The sequence below is a fragment of the Centruroides vittatus genome, unplaced genomic scaffold, assembly GCF_030686945.1.
Source record: "Centruroides vittatus isolate TY-2023 unplaced genomic scaffold, ASM3068694v2 contig_357, whole genome shotgun sequence".
Classification (NCBI taxonomy): Eukaryota; Metazoa; Arthropoda; class Arachnida; order Scorpiones; family Buthidae; genus Centruroides; species Centruroides vittatus.
The window spans coordinates 739,524-762,427 of NW_027122180.1; positions in this window are offsets into that span (position 1 = coordinate 739,524).

Consider the following 22,904-nt stretch of genomic DNA (forward strand, 5'->3'; position numbering starts at 1 on the left):
TTCTGTTTCGAAGCACTTGTCTTTCAATAGGCCACTCAGATAAGGAATTGCTCAGTCATGCTGTCCTAGCTTGAAGCAGTCTAAGTGAACTTTTGCCGCTTAATGAAAAAACTTAGCTGAAATTTAATTGCACAATTGATTTGTAAGAATGTCAGATTTTTTCAATGACTTCGCGTATATAAAATTAATTTTATTCATCCAAAAATAAATCGTTGTAGTGTTTTATTGAGGAACTTTTCGTCGGTCATTCGTAAAGAATACTCACAGAATTTCTTATTTATACATATAACAGCATTATTAAAATCTTCTTAAATCCACTACACTTCAATAGATTTAAGTGCAAGAGAAATTAAAATGATAAAAACATAATCTTTTGACATCTCAAAGAGTTTGATTTATTTTGTTTTTAATAATATTCAGACTAAAATATATTTCTTTTAAGTTGTTACTTAATTACTTTTAAATATATTTAATCGTTTAACGAGAAAGTAGTGTATTCTCTACAGACTACATGTCTGTAAATCCTCTACAGATGTAACTGTTATATTAGGAATTTTATTCTTTAATTCAATTGGCTTTTAAATTTCTTAAAATAGGCACTTAATTAAATGTTTTTTTGTGCTTACATAAGTTTTAATGACAATATGAAGGAACAGCAAATTCAGTTTGCTTATAGTTAATTGATATATATACATACGTAGGCATATTTTATCAATACCAAATAAAAATTTGATTTGGAAAACATTTACCTAATCTTATAATTGTGCTGTCTTAGAAATATCACACTTATATATTCTTCTGTATTTAAACTATGGCATAATTTTGTATAAATTAATAACCTCTGAATTTGGCATTTATTCAACTTTAAACGAGAACAGTTAGAAGAAAATACTTCAAATTAAATTATCTTTAAAAGTCATAAAAATACATAGCTTGGATGCATATATGAAAAAAATATAATGAAGTGTTAATAAAAATATTTTGATTTAGAAGCTGAAAATGTTAAAAAAAGTCAAAATTACTAAATTAAAATAAATTTTTGATGTACATTTTACGAACAGATTTAAGATTTTAAATATGGTAATATAATTGTATTAAATAAAGATTTGTAAACATTTCAGTTGTAATTAAAAAGTGAGTTATAAAGAATTATTAAATATAATTTATATTTAAACAAATTTCAAATGATAAATGTCTAGAAGTTTAAAGTTTTTCAAATGACCATAATCATTTTTATGGAGTTTCACAAAAATAATGAGAAAATCTAAACATGAAGCAACAAAAATGATATGTTTTTTTTATATTGTCAGATCTGACTTATATGATAAACTACAGCTTAAAATTTTATTATTATTTTTCGTCATAAAAATTTCCGTAATTATTTTCTAGCGTTGGATATGTTCTTAAAACCTGAGATCTCAAGGAAAAAAAAACATTCATTAATGAGACTTTAGACTCTTCAGATAAATATTCAAGACAAATCTAAATAATGTTTTTTCCTGTTGCTGACTTAATCTAAAATATTATTCATTACAATTTATGTGTGAAAATTTAATCTTACAACATTACAATTTTTAATGTTTATGTTATGAATGGTTAAAAACTATTTCTTTATGTATAAAAATATTGATTTGGTAAGAAAAAACTTTTAAGGATTAACTATAAAATATATTTAATGAAGTTAATAGTTCGTTTTACTTCAATGACAATCGATGATGCAAATTTTGTCACCAACGTTCTGTTAATTACTCTGCAGGAAGGTACGCCCTTATCTTATTCTCAATATGGAGAAGAGGAGAACACGATTCTATTAATGTCTCCTACGCGGATTCCGACTTGAATATGAAGTCATTAGATTCAAGCTATGTAAATTCATTTAACGGTTAAATAACTTTGTTCGCATAAAGTCTAATTTCGAATTTAATTGTAATGTTTCGTACGACATATCATGTAGCATTTTACCTTTTGTTGGAGTGCGATGGCGAATGACAAATGATATTGCCGTCCATAAAAATCATCAGATAATTGATAGCAATCTAAGATCTAGTTCACTAACATTGAAGCTAATAACCTAGAATTATTTTCTGTCATTTTATGGGTAACTTGGTGCAGAGTTTCTTTTTGTACAAACCACTAAATTGAACATCCTAATGCTTCGCCTTTCCTAAATGGATAACAATTTATCTCAATAAACGTTTGCTTTTTTCCAGCAAATATTTATTATATTTCGAATTTATGTCTTAATATTTCTTATATTAATTTTTTTATATTAATCATTTTTAAGCGAAGAATATTGACGCATGTATAAATATTACACATTTAATCCATTCAAAAGTAATTTATATCTTTTTTTAACGTTTAACTTTACAGAAATTTTTTGTAACAGACTCTATATAATAAAACTATAAATCAAATATACAATATATATGTACCGGTACGTAAATATAATGCCTCTTAGGTCTGATAAGATACTCAATTTTATTTACTTTCATTCAAATTAACTTAAAGATCATAAATTTGTTTCCATATTATTGTATATAAGTGTCTCAATTCGTTATTTACAATACTTAATGTATTTTCTCAATAAGCAGTGTATTAAAGCATAATTCTTTTGGGTTTGTTTATGCTAAATCTTAAAGTTAATGCCTAGCAAAGATTATAAATAAAAAGATACTTTTGAATCGAATCGATTAAAAAATAAAGCAGAATATAAGATTTAGACAAATAATAATACCCTAAAGAATACTGTATTACAATCATTATCATCATATTTTAAATCTGATGCAACACGTTACAATAAAGAAAAATAAGAACAATAATTTCTTTAAAATAATTTATAAAATTACTTTAAAGAAATGTATAGAAATTAGTGTATAGATGTAAATGTATAGAATTGTAAAGAAATTGTATAAGTGCTATTTGGACTTTTTTAAACATCTCGATAAAACCACTCCTTTTAAAAAATTTGTTTAGATTCAATGTTTATAGAAAATTGGATTTTGTATTGAATCTTATTTTACTGGTATTTATCCTCAGAAAGGATAAAGAACTGAAGTCAGCGAAAAATTTGAAATCAAAGATTTAATCTTCGAAAACGAGTCGAGTGTCAAAAAGTCTTAAATTAGTAAGTTGACATTGGCTTTTCGTAACATAAATATTTCTTAATTTTTATATGCAGAAATTAAACACACACATTTACATATTAAATAAATTAATGTAAAATTGAAATGTTATAACATTTTTTTTAGAAATATGTTAATATTATTTGTTTGTTTGAAATTACAATGTAGAAAAGAAGAATGAAACTCGAATCTTTTTGAAATTGTTTTTCTTTATCTTACAATTTATTATTTTTTTTCTAAGCACAATTGTTGGCTATTTTTGATCATCCTTTCTACAACGTCATCATTTTTTTACTTTATCAGGACATTGTAATCTAGAACATTTTATTCTTTTACATTGCCTAATCTTTGATGAATTTTTGAACCGAAGACTAGAAACAGTCATTATCTTTTCTTTAATAATTTGTTTGCTTATAAATTCATTTGCTACTGCTTTATCTACAAAACGTGAGACTACAAAAACGATTTATTTATACAATTTAATACTGGAAGAAATCTATATTTTCCTCTTTTTCATCAAAAATATTTTAATATTTCTATGATCCTCTCGTTTGGTTTCCATATATTTTTCCTCTGATAAAATATGATAGAGTGTTATTCAAATTATTTCATTCTTTTCTTATCATAAAAGATTGCAATATTATTCATACATAAGCCAACTGCACTATTTATCTTATGGGCTCGTATTTAAAAAAAAATGATAGTTTTCGAACAGAAAGGTAATTTATTTTCTCTTACTTTCTCTTCTTAAATATATAATCATGCAAAAATATTCACATTGTAACAGTAATTAAGCATAGTTACGAATGTCTACTGATATAAAAAAAACATTCTGTTATAGAAACAATTGACCCAAGCGTAACAATCAACTTCATGATGAAATACTTTGTCTTAATAACGAAAAATTTGAATAAAAATATATAATTACTTTCAATATATATTTTTATTTAATACCATAAGGAAATTTCTGTATAAGATAAGATTCTCTTAATTTAAAAACTTAATTTATGACTTAAAAACGTTAAAATTTTACTAGAAATTGCTTTATATAATATTCACATAGTTGCATTTCTATTATGCTTATATTTAATATAAATCAAGTTTTGACTTTCTGTTCACGATTATACATCAAAAATGTTCTGTATTGTACTGTACATGAATAAATTTTGCTAAGATAAATGGTTAACAAATTATATATCAAATATACGACATGCAACAGAACAGCCAAAGCATTTGTCATATTTTTTATTATGAAATTTAAGATAGATATATTTATTATTAAAAAATTGATCGTCTCCGTGTATGCTTTATCTTAGGGGTAATTACTGAAGCTATATAGCCAAATTTTCGTAATTTATAAATAATAAAAATTTTATTTTAATTAAAAACTAAACTTATTTTTTAAATAAATGAAATAAATTTTTCTCGTTTAAAAAATCTATTATTTTCAATCATGCTTTAACAATCGACCCTTTGAAAAATAAACAAACTTATATTAAATCAATATTGTCAAAATATTTAAAATTAAAAGAAAGAACTTTATTATAATAATTTTTTAAAGTTGTTTTACTTAATTCAAATATATTAGACGACATTTGATAGTTTCTAAGATTAAACATTAACTTTTAATTTGTAACTCTAATAACTTGATTATATGTCTTGTGTTACGTAATTGGAATCTATTTTGTAAAAAATGTAATTTAACTCTTTCTGAAAAAGTTTCGTATATCTAAAATTATTCCTTCTTATTTATTAAAATATTACATACTCATTAACAATATGTATGAATGTGATTGTATATGATATACAGTATGTAAATATATATACTTTATATGTGTGTGTGCAGCCACGTTACCAAGTTATTGGATGATTCTTTCTAATATTATAAAAGAAATAATATTAAAGATAAAATTTTAAAAGAATTCTTTTCATCTCAATATCTTTATTAATTATTAATGTCTTTAAATTTCGAGCACATGCTTCTTATCTTTACACTGACAGGACAAAATATTAATATCTGGTGTTGTAGTTAAAAGAATGCTCCTCCAGCCAATCTCGGGTACAGGCTGCTCGGGTATGTGAAGGAGCATTACTCTGTTTAAACATGCCACCTGAACAGGACACAGAAAGTGATGAACGGTTGCAGATGATCAGCAAGCAAAATCTAGTAGCATGCAGCAGTTAATGACCTCTCTAGACGTACTAAGGGACCTAAAGTGCACTGGAGAAGGCTCCTCATACCATTACGGAGCCACCACCTCCTTGAGTAATGCGAACCTGATAGGATGGGTCCATGGTTTCATGCTGTTGACGCCACACCCACAGCCGTCCATCCATCTAGTGAATCTGCAAATGAGATTTATTAAATCATACGATTCTATGTTACTCAGCAACAGTCCAGTTGTAATGTTTCTGGGCCCACACTAGCCACAAGCAATATTGCGCAGTCAACAGTGTCACCCAGGTAGGATGACTACTACTGTAGCTGAATTTATGCAATTAGCGCTGCGCTGTCCGGTACATAAACAGTACGATGGGAATCCAGATTGAAGTCTGCTGTGGTTTGAACTGTTGTTGCTCGTCAGTTGTTTCACAATCTAGAATAGTCTACGCTTATCATGGTAATCAGTGGCTGCGGAGCACAGCCACGCTCTGGCCTTCCATGGTGTACTGACGGTATACACTTGATACCATTGCCTTCGAAAATTGTATAGTTGTTACCACTTGGAAGAGTGAATGCTTCATCTGCATAGTATCAACAATACATTTACAACGTCGAAAATGTCGACTTGTCTACCCAACTTGGTCACCTTTTACGTGCTATCACAAAACTGAGACGCATGCTTATTTATATTATCAAAATGATTATATGTACTCATTAAGGGAAATGTACACCGGATGTACCTTCACGGCACTCTTGTCTCTAATGTTTTGCCCTATAAATAAAGATAAAAGTATTCATTGCAAACGTGACTCTAAGATTTTTAACTAGAACCAGAGAAAAGATTGGTTTGATCTTAAGTTTTCCCACTTGATCAAGAACATAAAATTTGAATATTTTTTAAAACCATTAAATCTTACTTAAAATAACTGGTATGTTTATATCAATGGAGAAGAAGTAATTGAGATTCACATTAAAATTGCAATATCGTTTAACGTTAAAACAATATAGTTCTGCATGTTATATATAATATTATCAAATTAAGTAATGAATTTGTTTATAAAAAATACTCATCCTATTTTATTTAGTCGATGTATAGTACGAACGTTTTAGTTTATAAATCGATTTTAGTAGATTTTAAACACACAAGAGATTTTAACTATATTAAGGAACTTTACGAGAAATAAGTAAATATAATTTTCTAGATTTTGATATCAAAATAATAATATACCATTCCGCATGAATGGGTTTAAAATATAATTTTATAAAATATTGAATCAAATTTTTTAGATTTAGATTCTTATGAAGAAATAAAAAATGATTTGAATATGAATTTAGAAGTTTTAATATTTCTAATACTTGAAAGATATATTTGCTATTTTTAATTTAGGCCAGTCAGTTCAAAATATCGTGCGTCAATTAAAAAATATCAATGATTAGTTATCAATTATTAATAATATACCTAATTTTCCTGTAAAATTTTTAACAAGAATATCATTACTAATCGTTAGACATTTTTGTTTTACACCGGACGTGCTAGAACACCTGACTCCACTAGGCATCTTACCCCAACAGATGGGAAAGATGCCACATTTTTCTTGGGATATCATGTCTATTTTTAATGAATTTTTGTTTTCTCGTTTTATTGCAGGTTATGCATAGAAATTATATAAGAACTTCTCGAAAAGGTTCCTGGACTGAAGAAAGCTTTCAGCTAGTTAGTGGTGAACTTAACAATACTTATACTGGGTTGTTACACTTACTATAAAGTATTTTGTACTACATATGCAATAAATTAAATTTGGATGAGATATAATTGCATAAAATTAATTTTCAAATATTTGTTATCTTCCCCAATCCTTTAGGCCCCGGCTATCTCACCCGGATACTCGGGGTAAGATGCCTAAAATGCCAGAGAGTAGAAAAGTCGTCATTGCAAACACAATACATAATTATTTTTGATATACTCCAAAGTTATATTTGAAAACATACTCAAGAATATGATATTTTCGTCAGAGGCCCCAAAACTCAAATTATCGCTATAATTTCCTTCATAAGCAAAATGTTAGGCATTTTTCCCCGATCCACTATACTTTCTAGAGAAAAATTTGCAATACTTTTCTTGTACAACTTTCTATAAAAAAATTCGAAGAATGTTTATTATTTTTGAATTATGATGCTCCAAGATATTTTGTTATATATATATATATATAAAATGTTGAATCACTTCGCACTTTGAATTTTTCTAATTTTCTTTTTCTTTCTTTAATTTTTTCCGGATATAAATATATACAACGATCTCCTTCACAAATCATCTTCAAATAATTTCTAAATGATGAAAAAACGAAACTTTTCAGGTGATTTTATTGAAATTAATTATCTTTTAACAACGCAAATTTAAAAATTATTTCGCCAACATTTAATTACAGTGAATATAAGATTACTGAAACAGCGTTGTAAAAATTTTCAACTTTTAAATAAGCAACTCTCATCTTAGATATTAATAACTGAGATTTTTACGAAAAATAAATGAAATTTAAGAAAAATTATTTTGGTTTTAATAAATAAATATTTACAACAAAATTAAGGTGTTAATTTAAAACTTTTTTTTATTTATGTAATAATGTTATAATTTTATATGAAAAATTTATTTCCATTAAACATCCATTTGATTCAAATAATTCTAGATTAATTCATTGATTTTTTGAAAAATGGTCTCGACTTTTTCCTGATAAATTCAAACAATAAACAGGAAAATATATGTGAAATCTTGTTTTGTATTAATCAAAATATATGAATGAAGTATTTTCATAACATGTCTAAACGCTGAAAATTATCAATTATAATAAATGCTTAAATATTATCTATCATTTATATAGTTCAGACCGCACTTTTCGGTAATTATATATTCCCATTTAACTATAAAAACGTCATTCTATCATATATATATTTATTTTTTTATTCAAATGTTTGTAATTTTATTAATCTTATGCATACAGATAATTACTAAAAAAAATAAATAAGAAAAGAATATTAATAGAAAAAGTATTTAAAAAATAAAATTTATTATATTATAACAAATAAAAAGGACAAAAACCAGAACGAATCCACCTTCCTGTCCAAAATTTTCATATTTTTAAATTTTATATTAAAAATTATTATAAAGCATTAAAATATCTTATTTATATACATTTTTGGATGTTACTGTGACCATTATCCACTGCATTCATAAATTTGGCTTTCACAATCGTTAATTTTTCATTTTTTTTTTGTTTTGGTCGTTTTCAAACAGTGTTACTCGTCTGCAAATATATTTTATTTTATGTTTTTCAAGAAACAAAAATTTCCATATATTATTTACATTCTTTCAAATATTTCTGATATATTTGCGTACCAACGGTATATAAAAACTTATTACTAATGTAGTTACACCACGGTATAATTAACTTTTTAAATTTTTTCCAATTGATGATGTAGAACAATTGCAATTAACTTTTTCTTCTTGTTTTTCTTCTTTTGTCTGTTTATTTGAAGGTTATAGCCTTTAGTCTTGTCCTCTGGCTGTGATAAATATTATGAATAGAAAGTCTAATCAAAGCTTTCAGTGCTCCCAAGAAACTAGCACAGAACAAACATCAACAGACGAATATATTAGGACGATACAATGGCTAACAAAACAAAAATTACTAAAACTGATCACGAACAGTATTTATTCCCAACACTCTACAATTAGCTCTTGAAGCTTTTTTAAATAAATCAGCATACGAAAAGACTTAAACATCAGAACAACAATGTTATAACGTTGTCAAGTTGTTAATTGTTACTTTCAGCACGTTTGAAAAGTCTTCAAAATTAAACGAAGAGTAAACAAGATAACTTTAAATATATTATATATTTATAGAATTTACTTTGATAGTGAATATCAACGAACGATTTTAACTCAAACTCATGAAAATGTTTGGAAACAGAAAAATTTTAGAAATGTTTTTCTTAATATTTACAGTCTCATGAAATTCTTGCTTTTGTATAATTTTTGTATCAAATACAAAAATTTGATACAAAAATCTTTGTATCAAATAAATATATTATTTAAATCATTTTAGAGCAAATTTCAATTATAGATAATAAGTTATTTTTTATATAATTTATTATTTTTGATTTTAAAAACATTAAAAACACTTATGTTTATAAAATTGCGTAAAATTATTCTTCGCTGTTATAATGCTTATTGTTATTTTTATTTTATTACATTTCTAACCATTGCTTGATTTATAGTTTAAATTTAAAGCAGAATATTGACCGAAACATTGCAGAACATAATTTATTTGAGTAAAATTTATAGATTAAACTAATAAATTACGTTTATTTAGATATACTTCCGCTTCCTCTTTAATTGCATAAACATTTTAGTCAGGAATAATTTATTTGAAATTTAAATAGTCAGTTCTCTTAACGTATTGTTAGTTTATGAATATTTTTTAAACGTCATTTAATTATTAAAGCTTACGTTTTTTTTTTCCTCTATTATTCATCATAAAAAAAGAAATATTCTGAGGTATTCAATTTTCAACTGTGAAGACCTGCTGAAAAAATATAAAAATTACAATATAAATATATAAAAGTGGTAGATTTAAAACCATTCTGACACGAAAACACAATTGAATTGAAATGAGAATATTATCAGTTCCAAATGATCTTCACATACAAATGGTGCAGTCATTTCTATATTCTGAGATGTCCTGGAACAAATATGTTGATGTAATGGTTCCGGAAGCACCTTTTTACAGCAATCTGTCATCAACTGATGATGGAGCGATACGCCCATTGAATGTTAGCGAAAGAGTTTGTTATTTAACACGGATATCGGCTCCTATCTACGTGAATATACATGTTCATTAATCTAGGTAATAAAATCTTTTAAAAATTAAAAGATAGAATAGTAAATTTTTAACTTATTATTTACTAAACAAGACTAATTTTAAAGCTAGAAAATAATTCAAAGTCATCTTAAGAAGTTTGCAACACAAAATACAAAAATCTTTAAGTATATTTGATAATTACAATTTGTTACATTCTATATACATTTAGTAATAATTTATAATGTAATTTTCAAAGTTATTATAATCTATAACATATTAATAATGTTAGAAGCAGGTTTTATTTATTCATTTTTAAGTAAATATTACTTATAAAATTTTAATACAGTATTTATTTCTGGACTTATAATTAATGAGATCATTATGTTCTATGAAATGGAGTAGAAAATTTTCACTGCTAGTCATTAAAATATTTATATAAAAGATATCGATTACTAGAAATTTTAAAAGTGAACATAAAATCTGATTATAAGGTGGAGATCGATTAACATCGTCAGAATTCCATTGACCCGAATAATAGCGTAATAGATCAACTTGTTTATGATAATGAAAAGAATTGCGAATAAGATGAGACGATTCAAGTAAAGTATTGTAGACATTGCTAGAGAGACTTGTTAGGCGATAAGGAAAGGAATCCAATAAACCTAGTTAAATATTGACTCGGTACTGTGCTCATATTTGATCAGTAGTTCTTACTGTGAATACTATATATTATATATCGAATTTAAGATAAAATATGTTAAATTTTTTATCTTGACACGTTTAAATGAACTGAACTCGATTTCTTTGTCAAGGTTTTATTCGGTAATCCCGCCATTTTCAGTTCGTTCAGTTTTACTACTGAGCCATAAATTACGAATAAAATTACGGGTAAAGATAAATTAGAAACAAATTAATAAAAAGAAGGAAAATAATATCTTTAAAATGTACTGAAATTTTAAATAGAAGCATAAATAAATGTATCCATTAAATCTCCTAAATGTTGAATTTACGGTTAAATTGCTTTCTGTTTTAATAATTTCCCTTATCTGAGTGCCACTTTTTGTTTTTAGATAAATGAAATAAATGAGTTTCTTTAATATTCTACCGTTTTATGGCATATTCCAGATTGTAATAAAAATGGACTCTATCTCAACGACTATTAATACAAGTCAAAACGTATAATAATATAAAAAAACAAATAACGTTTCATGATTAATGGTAATGTTTCTATAATTAATTAGTACTTCAAACAAAATCTACTATTATTAATTTATATCATTACATATTTTAAAATTTTTATTAAATCAACTATACATTTAACATTTCAAAACATGTCCATATTTATAATTAATTTTTAATTAAAAAATCAGAACAAGGCTTAAAATATTTAAACAGGAAGTTTATTTCTTAAAAAGTAAAGAAAAATATAAAGATTATGTCGGCCGTTATTCTTTTAATAACACAAAGAAACATCTCTCACAAGAAATTGTCAGATTTCAGATAGAACAGGAGAAAAATAAAAAATAAAAAAATATCGATTGCCATCAGTAATGTCTTCAGGCAAACAAAAGTGACTCTTTTTAACGTTTTTTTTCCTCTTATTTTTTTTTCTAAGGATAACTTATTGTTGTCAGGTAGCTGAAAATTCACATTAGTAAAGTAGAACTATTTTCTCCCCTCTTCTTAATGAGATATATGTTTATTACGGAGTAAGTTAAAATTACTTCGTTTATAATTAATTTAATTATTATATACGTGTAATAAATATTTTTCATATAGTTAAATTATAACAACACTAAAACAAATATTTTTAACTTGTTAATTGAAGAAAAATAAAGAAAATTCTTCATATTTTAATAACTTCACGTTGAAAAAAAAAACTAATTTAGATAAAGTTTTCTGTACACAAAAATCAATTTGCTAATTTTTAGAAAACAATTGATCATCTTATGAAGAATGTTGTCTTTTTTTCCCTTTATTTTAGCCAACTATTAATAAGTCTACGGGGAAGACACTGTTGAAAAAAGAAATTTTTAGACTTTTAACCAGATTAATATTACGAAACTAATAAATATTAAACGTCTGTAACTGGCTAAGAAGAAATTGATTTTAATTAAGGATCAACCATTAGATTGCATTAATTTAATCAATATATTAATTACTTCATTAAATTTTAATGATAATTAAAGTTATCTAGCTTTAATGTTGATTTAAATTAGTATAATCTAATCTTATAACGATAATTTTTAATTATTTTAATCGAAAATAAATCTATATAGTGCTTAAAATATCACTTTTTAAAAAGATATTTTAAACCGAAAATATAGACTAATGTATATGTAAAAGCGAATATTTTTCTAAAGATATTTGCTTTTACAAATTACATAATAAAATAAAATAATTTGTCTGATTACACACAGATAAACTAGAAAAATATTCTAAATTTAAAACAAAAATATATATATAATTTCTAATAATTATCTGATTCAAATATTAAATTTATTTATTATATTTATTTTATGTAAAGAATAGAATTATTTGTAAAGTTTATGCACGTGTGGTTTGATCACGTGTATCCATTGTGTTTATTGTATTTTACATACTATTGTGGCTTTTCTCTGATTTTTTCATTCAACTATTAAGACGATAAGTATGGTTCTGCATTAAAAAGTTTTCAAAATATTAGCAAACAAACTTTTCCCTTTTCGAGTAAAAGTATTACTAACAATCGAATAAAAGGACATTCTACGCCAAATATTAAATTTCGATTTCTTTTCCTCTGGAGAATATAAAAAACGTGTTTCATATTTATATCAGAATTCAATAATACTTTCAAGAAAATATTTTATGTGACATTATATTCATTTCAAATTATGCTTAATAACTTTTCGGTCCGACAGATGGCAGACTGATTATATATATTACTCATTTCATCATAACTTGAAACCATTATGGATATCTTAATAGCTTTATATAATATGTTCTATATACTATACATAATATGATTATATAATACATATATTATATTCTTATATAGCATATATATACTTTGAATAATATATTTTATAGCCCATAAAATTGTAATCTAATTTTATGGGCTCAGTATTTGATTGCAAACCATAAAATTGAAATTCAAAATGTGCCGCCATAAACTTTTTTCCATAATATGTATTATGGAAACTCGTTTTAGCAAAAAAACAAAGTCACAGACTAAATGCTAGCCAAAGATCTTAATATAACTTCCGATTTCGTCTATGGATCCTTATGAAAGTCAAAACGTGTCATCACATGAAAATAATCAGTTTTTCACGCCGAAATCGTTTTCTCTGTCATGCTTTTTGTATGTTGAATACATTAAATTAGTGACAGATAAAAAGGATATTTCGAAACCACTTCAATTGTGTTCGATATTCCATAAAAATGCGAATAAATTTATATTACGGCATTATATTTTCATGAAAACAACACTACTTGATACGAAGAAAGTATAACGCAAAAAAGGACAGGGAAGTAAGAAATAGATATTGCGTTTTCTGGATTAAAATGGTAATTTAAACAAAAAATATATATATATTCAAAATTTGACAAAATCTAGACATGAAAGGCTCGACTTAAGTTCGTAGACTAATAGCATTAGCATGTAAAAATTATATGAAAAATCTGATTATATAATAAAGGACTCTATTAACTTAAAGAAATAATATTTTATGACTATAAAGATTTGTATTAAATTTATTACACATTGCATTCGTTTTCTGAGTATTTTATTTTCAAGAATTTATTCAAACTATTCCATTTTATTGAATGAATTATTAGGTTCAAAAGTTTAAGTACTTTCTAATTTTTAATCATAATTTTATAACCACTCCTACAATGGCAATATTTCGCAATTTTATAATAAATTTACTAAAAATATAAACGAGCTGGTAAACACAATCGCAAGACGTAGAATCTTTCATCCTCCATCATCCGCTTATTCTACTCGTCACGCATATTGTCTATAAACTTATTAATGGAGACATCTAAAGGTTAAACGTATTAAATCAAATATTCAAATATAAGTTATGGTTTTTACTCTTTTTAAATTGTTTTTGATAATATCAGATTCCGAGAATTCGAATTCAAGCCAGCAGGATAGGAAATATACGTAAAATATCAGATTGTATTTAATATATTGCACACGTTTGACATTTATAATTTGACTTCTGTTTAATTTTTCGTAGAAATTTGATAAAATAGAACGATTGGAATTTGATTTTAACACTGTTCTCAGTTTAAACGTTACTCTAAAATATCATTTAAGATATAAAAATGTTGCTTACTATGAAAACATACCGTATCGATTAGTGACGTTTGTTATTTTGTATTGAAGATTTCTAAAAAACAGCTTCCAATTCTCTAAATTTCTCGTCACACCTAATTTATCTTACTTCTCTGCTATATTAAAATTACTTTCTGTGGATGAATTAAAATTCAAACCATTTTACAATTTCTGAATCAATTCAATTATAAAAATATTGGATATTAATTGAGATATTTTAAAATCGAACTAAAAAAAAAAGAACTCTTACTAGAAAGACATTTTCTTCTAAAATCATTATATATATTTTTAAATCTTTCAATGTTTTTCCATTAACAAATTTTTTTCTATAATTTAATTTTGTATTCTATTAATATTTAATTTTCATCAAAGTTTTGAGATTTAATTAAATGACAGTTTCAAATTTAACTCCATTCCAACATCTTAAATTTCTTTCGATAATCATTAATATGCTTAATGATAGTTTTTGAAGTAATTTTTATGATAAAAATTTAAATAAATTTTAATAAATAAAAAATAAATAAATTTAAATAAATTTTCAAATAATTTCTATTTATGAATGTCATATTAATATTAAGAGTATATATATATATATATATATATAATATATATATATATGTATGTATGTATTTTTTATTCTTTAAAAAATTATGGATAAATTCTGATAGAAACAATAATAAAGTTGTAACTTCATTCGAAAATTTAAGCTGTTTGAAACATTTTAATGATATTTTTATATAAAATCTCGAAAAAGTAATTCAATTTGGTATTAATCTAACACCTTAAAATATCCTTAAATGAAATAAGATCCTAAAATAGCTATCTAAGAAACCCTCATTTTTTCTATCAAAGTAAATATTTTTAGGAAGAAAATTGTTTACTTTAAGAAGAAAAAATATTACTCAAATATATAATAATAAATAATTAAAAATGAAATAAATATTTTATTAGGAATATTTCATTTCACTCGACATTTTAATTCTGCAAACCAATCTTAAAAAATCAAGTATTGGTTACTTTAAATGAATTTTATTAATATTTGTTAAATAATTTTAAAATATTCTCTTTCATTGTAGTTTTAAATAATACACGCAAGATATATTTCTATAAATGCATTCATATTAAAATTAAATCCATTTTTTTAATGTCGAAATTTAAAATATTTGGGGGCAATGTGATTAATAACATGTATGACGTGAATATATTTAAATTTGCTATTCTAGTAGCATAATATAATTTATCATCATAAATAATTTATTCAAAATTAAATATCTTTTACTATAAACATGCAAATTTCACAGATGAATGCAATACTAAAATTAATGATATTCTTATTAATAAAAGCATTATTTTAATTAAACTTCCTAATATTACTTAATTTTTTACAGAAAATTAATCACTGTCTAATTACTGTAATTATCCTCAAGATTATATTTCACATGTAAAATCATATGAATATAATTTTTTAGTTTAATGTTTAGCATGAATTTTTATTAATAAAAATTTTTAATAACCTTTATCAGTGGCAATATCCATGGTATTTTCAAACTTTGTTATTACTTTTTTATTAAAAATTTATCATATTTTTAGAAAAGTGATATTAATAATTTTTCTCTTTTTAAGTTTATTTTAAGTTGTACAAAACAGCACTGAATTTTTGTTTCAGTAAATGAATAAACAGACCTTCGAAACTGAATATTCAAACGAGGGTCTACGGTCTTCATATTTATTATAGGCTAATTAATAATAATGATATAAAATTGCTAAACCATAATTTTTTAAATTTATTTTATTATAATAAAACTTCGAAATTTAAATATCTTTGAGCAAAATTTTTAAATTTTGCTCAAAAATATTTAAATTTCTTAAAGAAAGATCTTATTTTCTGTTGAAAATTTAATTTTCGTTACAAATTTATATATATATTTTTTAACTAATTAAATTTAAAATTTAAAATATATATTTTTAATAATTAGTTTATATAATATTATTAATAATTTCAGTAAAACATTCTTCATTTTATTTAAAATTATTACGAAATTATAAATATTGTAATATATATATATATATATATTTTTTTAATCCAAAGAATTATTATTTCATTTTTTAATTTTATATAATAGAATTAACAAGTCTTTTAAATAGGAAATTCGATTGAAACTACATCAAGACAGTTTAAAATTTAAAAGAAAAAATTATGAGTTCTTATTCATTTTTTAAAGTACACAATCAACCATATAACGTATCTACTGTATTTTATATAGACTATTATCGATTTAATGGTTTTATTATTAAGAGAAGGTCGGTTTCAGAAAAAAATATTAAAAATTGTTCGATTCACTTTCAGAAATTCATCTGAAAAAGTAGAGTTGACAAAGCAATTATATTGCTGGATATAAAGAACATTCAATTGAATTTATTTCTCGAAAATTGTCGTTATAATAAAGCAAGGTAAATAAAATATACGGGTATAATTATTTTTACTCAATAGATTCTTTCTTATTTCAGAAAAAATAAAACTTTTGAGAAAGTTTTCTGAGATACGAAGAGAAAAATATCCAAAACTCCAGAAATAAATATTGCTATAACTTTCAAAAATCGATAAATAATCAAATCGAACAATTCCATATCTTGAAAAGGTTTCGTGCAAAAGAATAAAATTTCAGTTGTTTAGCAGTATTATGTGTTCTGAAATCGCTAAAAATGTTTAAAGAATATTTAAGCTTTATTTATTAAACTTTCATATTAATTTAATTTGAGATTTACTACAATGAATTGAATATTTATTATATTATTTTTTAAAAAAATTGTAGTTTGTTTTTTATGTTATTAAAGAAGAAAATCACTTTATGAAGTTTGGTGTTGCTTATAATTTTCAATAAAATAAATAAATAAGTAAATAATTTATTAGATACTGTAAGTAAAACTAAATTACTTTTATTTTAGTATTTATGTAAGAATTAAAAATAATTAATTCTTTATTTAAATTGAATTTTATCCTTTCTTAAGAAAAAATATCACAATCAATCTAATATGAAGCGAATTAAATAAATTTAGTATTAATTATCACAATTAATATTGTTGACATAACGTTATAAAGTGAAAATTGACAAAATATAGTATAATTTTAGTAAAATTACAAAGATCTTAAAAAGTTCTGTGTAAACGATTTCATTTTAATTTTAAAACATATTTCAAAGAATCACAAAAATGTCCACAATTGATGAAAAAGTTCCACAGACAATGAAGCGCACACCTCACAACAGACTATTACTTGTAGGCTACTGCTGGAATTGGAGTTGAGTCCTTTCACTTCTGTCAAAATTGCCCACATTAATTTACATAATAGCAAACTTACAAAAATCTGAAAATAATTTTTTCTGTAGTGTGGGCAGTTTCGATAAAAGTCGACTGCACGGAGGATAAAACTCCGATTCCACGTGTAATAGTCTGTTATGAGATCTTCATTGTCTGTAGAACTTTTTCATCAACTGTGAACATTTTTATTGCTCAATAAAATATTTGTTTTAAAATATAGTATAATTTGACTAAGGAATATCCCTTAAAAACACATTTTTTATGTATTTTTCGTATTACAGTAACAGAACACCTTCTTAACTGCATTTGATAACTATATTAAATTCGATCATTAATAATAATTTATACATATAACTTTGCAAGTTTTGCTATTATCAAAAAGCTACAGAATTTATTACAAAGACTTCTTATATAACAGATATCGTGTTGATTTATTTTGTACGGTTCCTTCATCGGATCTTGTCATTGTTGGTAATTTCTTGAGACGATGTCGTTCTTGCAACATATCACTTTGAAAACTTATTGAATAAATAATGCAACCAATAAAACAGATGGAGAGATCAAATCAAATATAAAAGATATGTATAAAATATTTAGGTTTATCTATTTTATCTTAAAGTTACCTAAAAATTTATCATCTTATAAAACATCGTAAACATCATTATATGTGAAATTTATTATCGATTTTATAAACATGTCAATAAGAACTTATTGAGACACTTTCTATAAATTATCTTACTACATATTTTATAAATATATGAAAATTAATTACAATATTAATTCGGATTGATTTTAAAAAGCTATTTATCAGTTATAAAAATAGTATTTGCGAAAGATGCTGCATTTAAGTAAAGACAATACTGATGTTAATATATTTAGTTGACATTTATCCGAATAAAGTTAAAAATGTCAGCCATTAAAGTATTTTTGGGGTAACAAACAAATTTTATTAAAATAATTTTTGCATAGTTTACTATTAGCCATAATTTAAATAAATAATTATTGTATTACAAATTTCTATGTGAGAAAATAAAAGAACAACTACGTAGAACAATATATATGAAGTAAGCAAATATAATAAAGCCACAATACTTCAATACACTGTAATTTATATTCTGCCAATCTAATATAATTTACAATCTTTCACTATAATTTATAACTCAAAACATTCATTATGTCAGTGAGGCTACTTGAGAAGATAAATCTGATCGAATCTGTTGAAGATGTTTAATATTTAGCCAGATTTATCTTCTCAAAATAAATCAATCTTCTTAACGAATTTCTCAAAATTTAGCCAGATTCATCCCGAAAAAACAGTAAATAGTTAAAATAGAAGTTTAAAGAAATGTAAGTTAATTATGCAAGTAGGGAAATTTATCAGAAATATTAAAATTGATTAGTTCAACGAGAAAATAAAGTTTTATTACCTTTTATTAATTCGTAGAACTAATCCACGTTTGAATTTATTTATTGGATATTCGAGAAAGAATCCCAAAGAATTTATGACTCACTTGTTTTATGTAATTAGAAAATAGAATTGTGATCCAGATTTCAGTAATCTCAATTATCTTTGAAATAGAGATATCACAAGTTATTTAGACAATAAAGTGAAATAAATCCATTTGTATTCTATATAAACAAACTGATAAAAGAATTGGAAATGAAATTAAGTTAACTATAGATCACGAAGTTATTTATAATTTTCGTTTGCTTCTGGTTTAAAAAGCAATTATATAATAAAATTGTTTAAATTACTCTTCAATCACTTCAATAATTGAAGCAATGAGATCAAAAGAGGACTTATCAATGATTTTGGGGTACATGAAGTTAAGATCATTGTATTCGATAAGTTCGATAACAGCTGTGGTTTGATTATTAGAACAAATTATATATATTATATATATATATATATATATATAATACGGGTTCGGATAAAGAAGTTACTCCAGAAAGAGAAGAGGAAGAAGACAAGTATAAGAATAGGTACTTTAAACATCGGAACATTGAATGGGAAGAGTAGAGTTGGTTGATCTTATGCAAAGGAGGAGAGTGAACATTTTGTGCCTGCAAGAGACAGGATGAAAAGGAAATAAAGCTAAAGAACTTAGTGAAGGGTACAAGCTATTTGTGAGTGGGCGAATAAGGGAGGAAGGAATGGAGTTGGTATCATAATTGATAAAGTTCTAAAAGATAGTGTCTGTGAGGTTAAACGATGGTGTGATAGAATTATGAGCGTTAAGTTAGACGTTGGTGGAATTTTCATTACGATTGTGTGTGTGTATGCTACTCAGCCAGATAGTAGAGAAGAAGAAAAGACAAACTTCTGGACAGATCTTGACCAAGTTATAATGTGTGTTCCTATGAACGAGAAATTAATCTGTGGGGGCGATTTAAATAGTCATGTTGGAAAGAGGAAGAATGCGGAAAGAAGAGTTCTTGGAGGTGGAGTGTGGGCGAAATGAATGGAGAGAGAGAAAGACTAGTCGATCATGCTGTGACTTTTGACCTTGCGCTAGTTTACATCTACTTTGAGAAGAAAGCAAACCAACTGGTTACATACATGAGTGGAGGTAGATCCAGCCAGATTGATTTTTTCTTTGTCGCAGGAGACATCTGAGAGAAGTGAGAAACAGTAAAGTGTTAAGAGCATTCTTGTGCCGATTTTTAAAGGTAAAGGAGATGTACAGAATTACGAAAATTACAGAGGTATAAAGTTATTGTCCTATACTATGAAGATTTGGAAAGAAACTGTAGAAAGAAGGATTTGGCAGGAATCTGAGATTGGAGAGGAACAGTTTGGCTTTTTGCCAGAAATGACTACGACTGATGCTATCTTTGTTCTAAAACAGCTGATGGAAAGGGAAATGCAGAAGATTTGCACATGGTGTTCACAGATCTAGAAAACGCGTATGATAGATTTCCAATGCAAGAGGTATGGAGATGTTTGAGGGAAAAAGTGTTCCAGAAAAATTAGGCTCGTACGAGGGAGCAGAGACCCAAGTTATGAGTAGTGTGGGTACTACAGAAGGGTTCTTCGTTAATGTTAGTTTACATCAGGAATCGGCCCTTAGCCTTTATTTGTTCGACCTGATAATGGACGTGTTGGTGTGTGACATAAAGTGTGAGACTCCGTGGAGTATGCTGTTTGCGGATGATATTGTGCTGTGAGAACTTTCCAAACCAAGGCTGAGAAGAAACTGAAAGATTGGAGAAAAGTTTTGGAAGAAAGGGGCATGAAAATTAGCAGAACTAAAACAGTTTATATGACTCTGAATGAGGATAAAGAAAGAGAAAAGAATAAGGCGAGGATAAAGAAAGAGAAAAGAATTAAGATCATTGTGTATATACGGTAAAAGAACATTTCTATATTGACATTTCTATATTGTTTGATGATAAAATGAAAACTGATCGCAGTAAAAGTGACCCTGAGAATGAATAGTTTAATTGAAGAAAAGACTTGTCAGATTGTTATGTCCAACCTTTGCGCTGATATTGTAGGAATTCTTCACACGGACAAAGACTATTCATGTACGACGTCAGCCGTATACTGGAGGAGAATTCGTTTGTATCTGACGATTAGTGACGATGGGAGATGGAAGGTGAGTTTTTGCTGATGTAAAATTGTATTCATCCTATATATTTTTTGAAATTTTAATTTATTAAATTAATTTCAAACATGACTTCCAATAATATCAAAAAAGGAGACTGTCAATAGTTTCCATTGTCATTTTAAAGGCAGTTTTCCTAAAATTCAAACAAATTATTCACAAATAAGCTAAACTAAATAAAATTTTGCTAATAATGAAGTAAAATTTTATTTCCAATAGCAGTGACACAACTGGTAAGGTTTATTGTGTTTTTCTCAAAAATAAAAATCTATGACAAGTCCTCTTTCTGATCTCATTGCTTCAATTTTTGCACAGGAACTATTTATAATTTTTTTCAATATTTTTCAATTAAAACTGAGCTCTTAAAGAATATATATTTAAAATGATAAGTTGTATTTTTAATTGTTCATTCAGTCAGTCATTTTGTTTCATTTTGACAGTTTATTATATAAAATTATTTATAAAATTACAATATAACATATTTTAGAAACGGTTGTGACAATCTTAAATTATTAATTAATATTTATTTCTTATTGTAAAAAATGCTTTTTTTATTTATAAATTCTGTTTACTTTTTCAATTACAGATTTTTATAATTAATTAGCAATTTACTGAGATTAATTGTAATTTCGCTATTCATTCCCAATAGACTGTTGCTTGGATTCTTTTTGTTGTTATTCGATTGAATAATCTCTGAAACATCGAATAGCTGAGTTTAATAAAGCTAAAAATCATTCATTAACAGATAGACAATTTTTATTTTTAAGAATATTTTCGATTATAGTTTCCAAACAATGATTAGTTATATAAATATAATTGAATCATTATTTAAATATCAAGAAAAAATTATTAGATGGAGATTTCTGTAAAATGACAAGTGTTATGTGAAAACCAAATTATTTTTTGAATCTTAGTTTTGCAAGAAATATAACATTCATAAGTTGATTTACTTTGGCATATTTATTAAAATAATGATATACTTTTACAATTTTGCAAAATGAAACACAAATTAAATTATTAGAATGTACGTAATATATTAAATTTATGTCTACCTCATCCTAATACTCGATGAAAATGAATTAATAAATACTGTTAATGGAAAAACCTGGATTTACACAAGTGACATTTCTAGTAATTATAGCAAGAGTACAAAAATTAAACTACGGTATGGTGTTTATGCAGTTGTAACTTTTGATAAAATGGCAATAAAAAAGGAATTGAATGAGATGAAAAACTTGTTGGTTATTTAAATTTGTGGAAAGTAATTTTGTTCGCTTTGTATAATTAAGAGGAAAAAAGTTCAATCTACAGATTTGATAACAGAAACTACACGAATTTTTTTTTATCATAATGGTAATTGGCATAAATGTTTCATGGAAGATACCAATAGAATATTTTTGATAAACTCAGTTTTCAAGAGAAGGCAAAATCATTATTGTATTTATTAGAACTACTACATAATATGGAAGTGAGATACGTTTTAATAACTTGTGGTGGTTTGATGAGCAATACAAA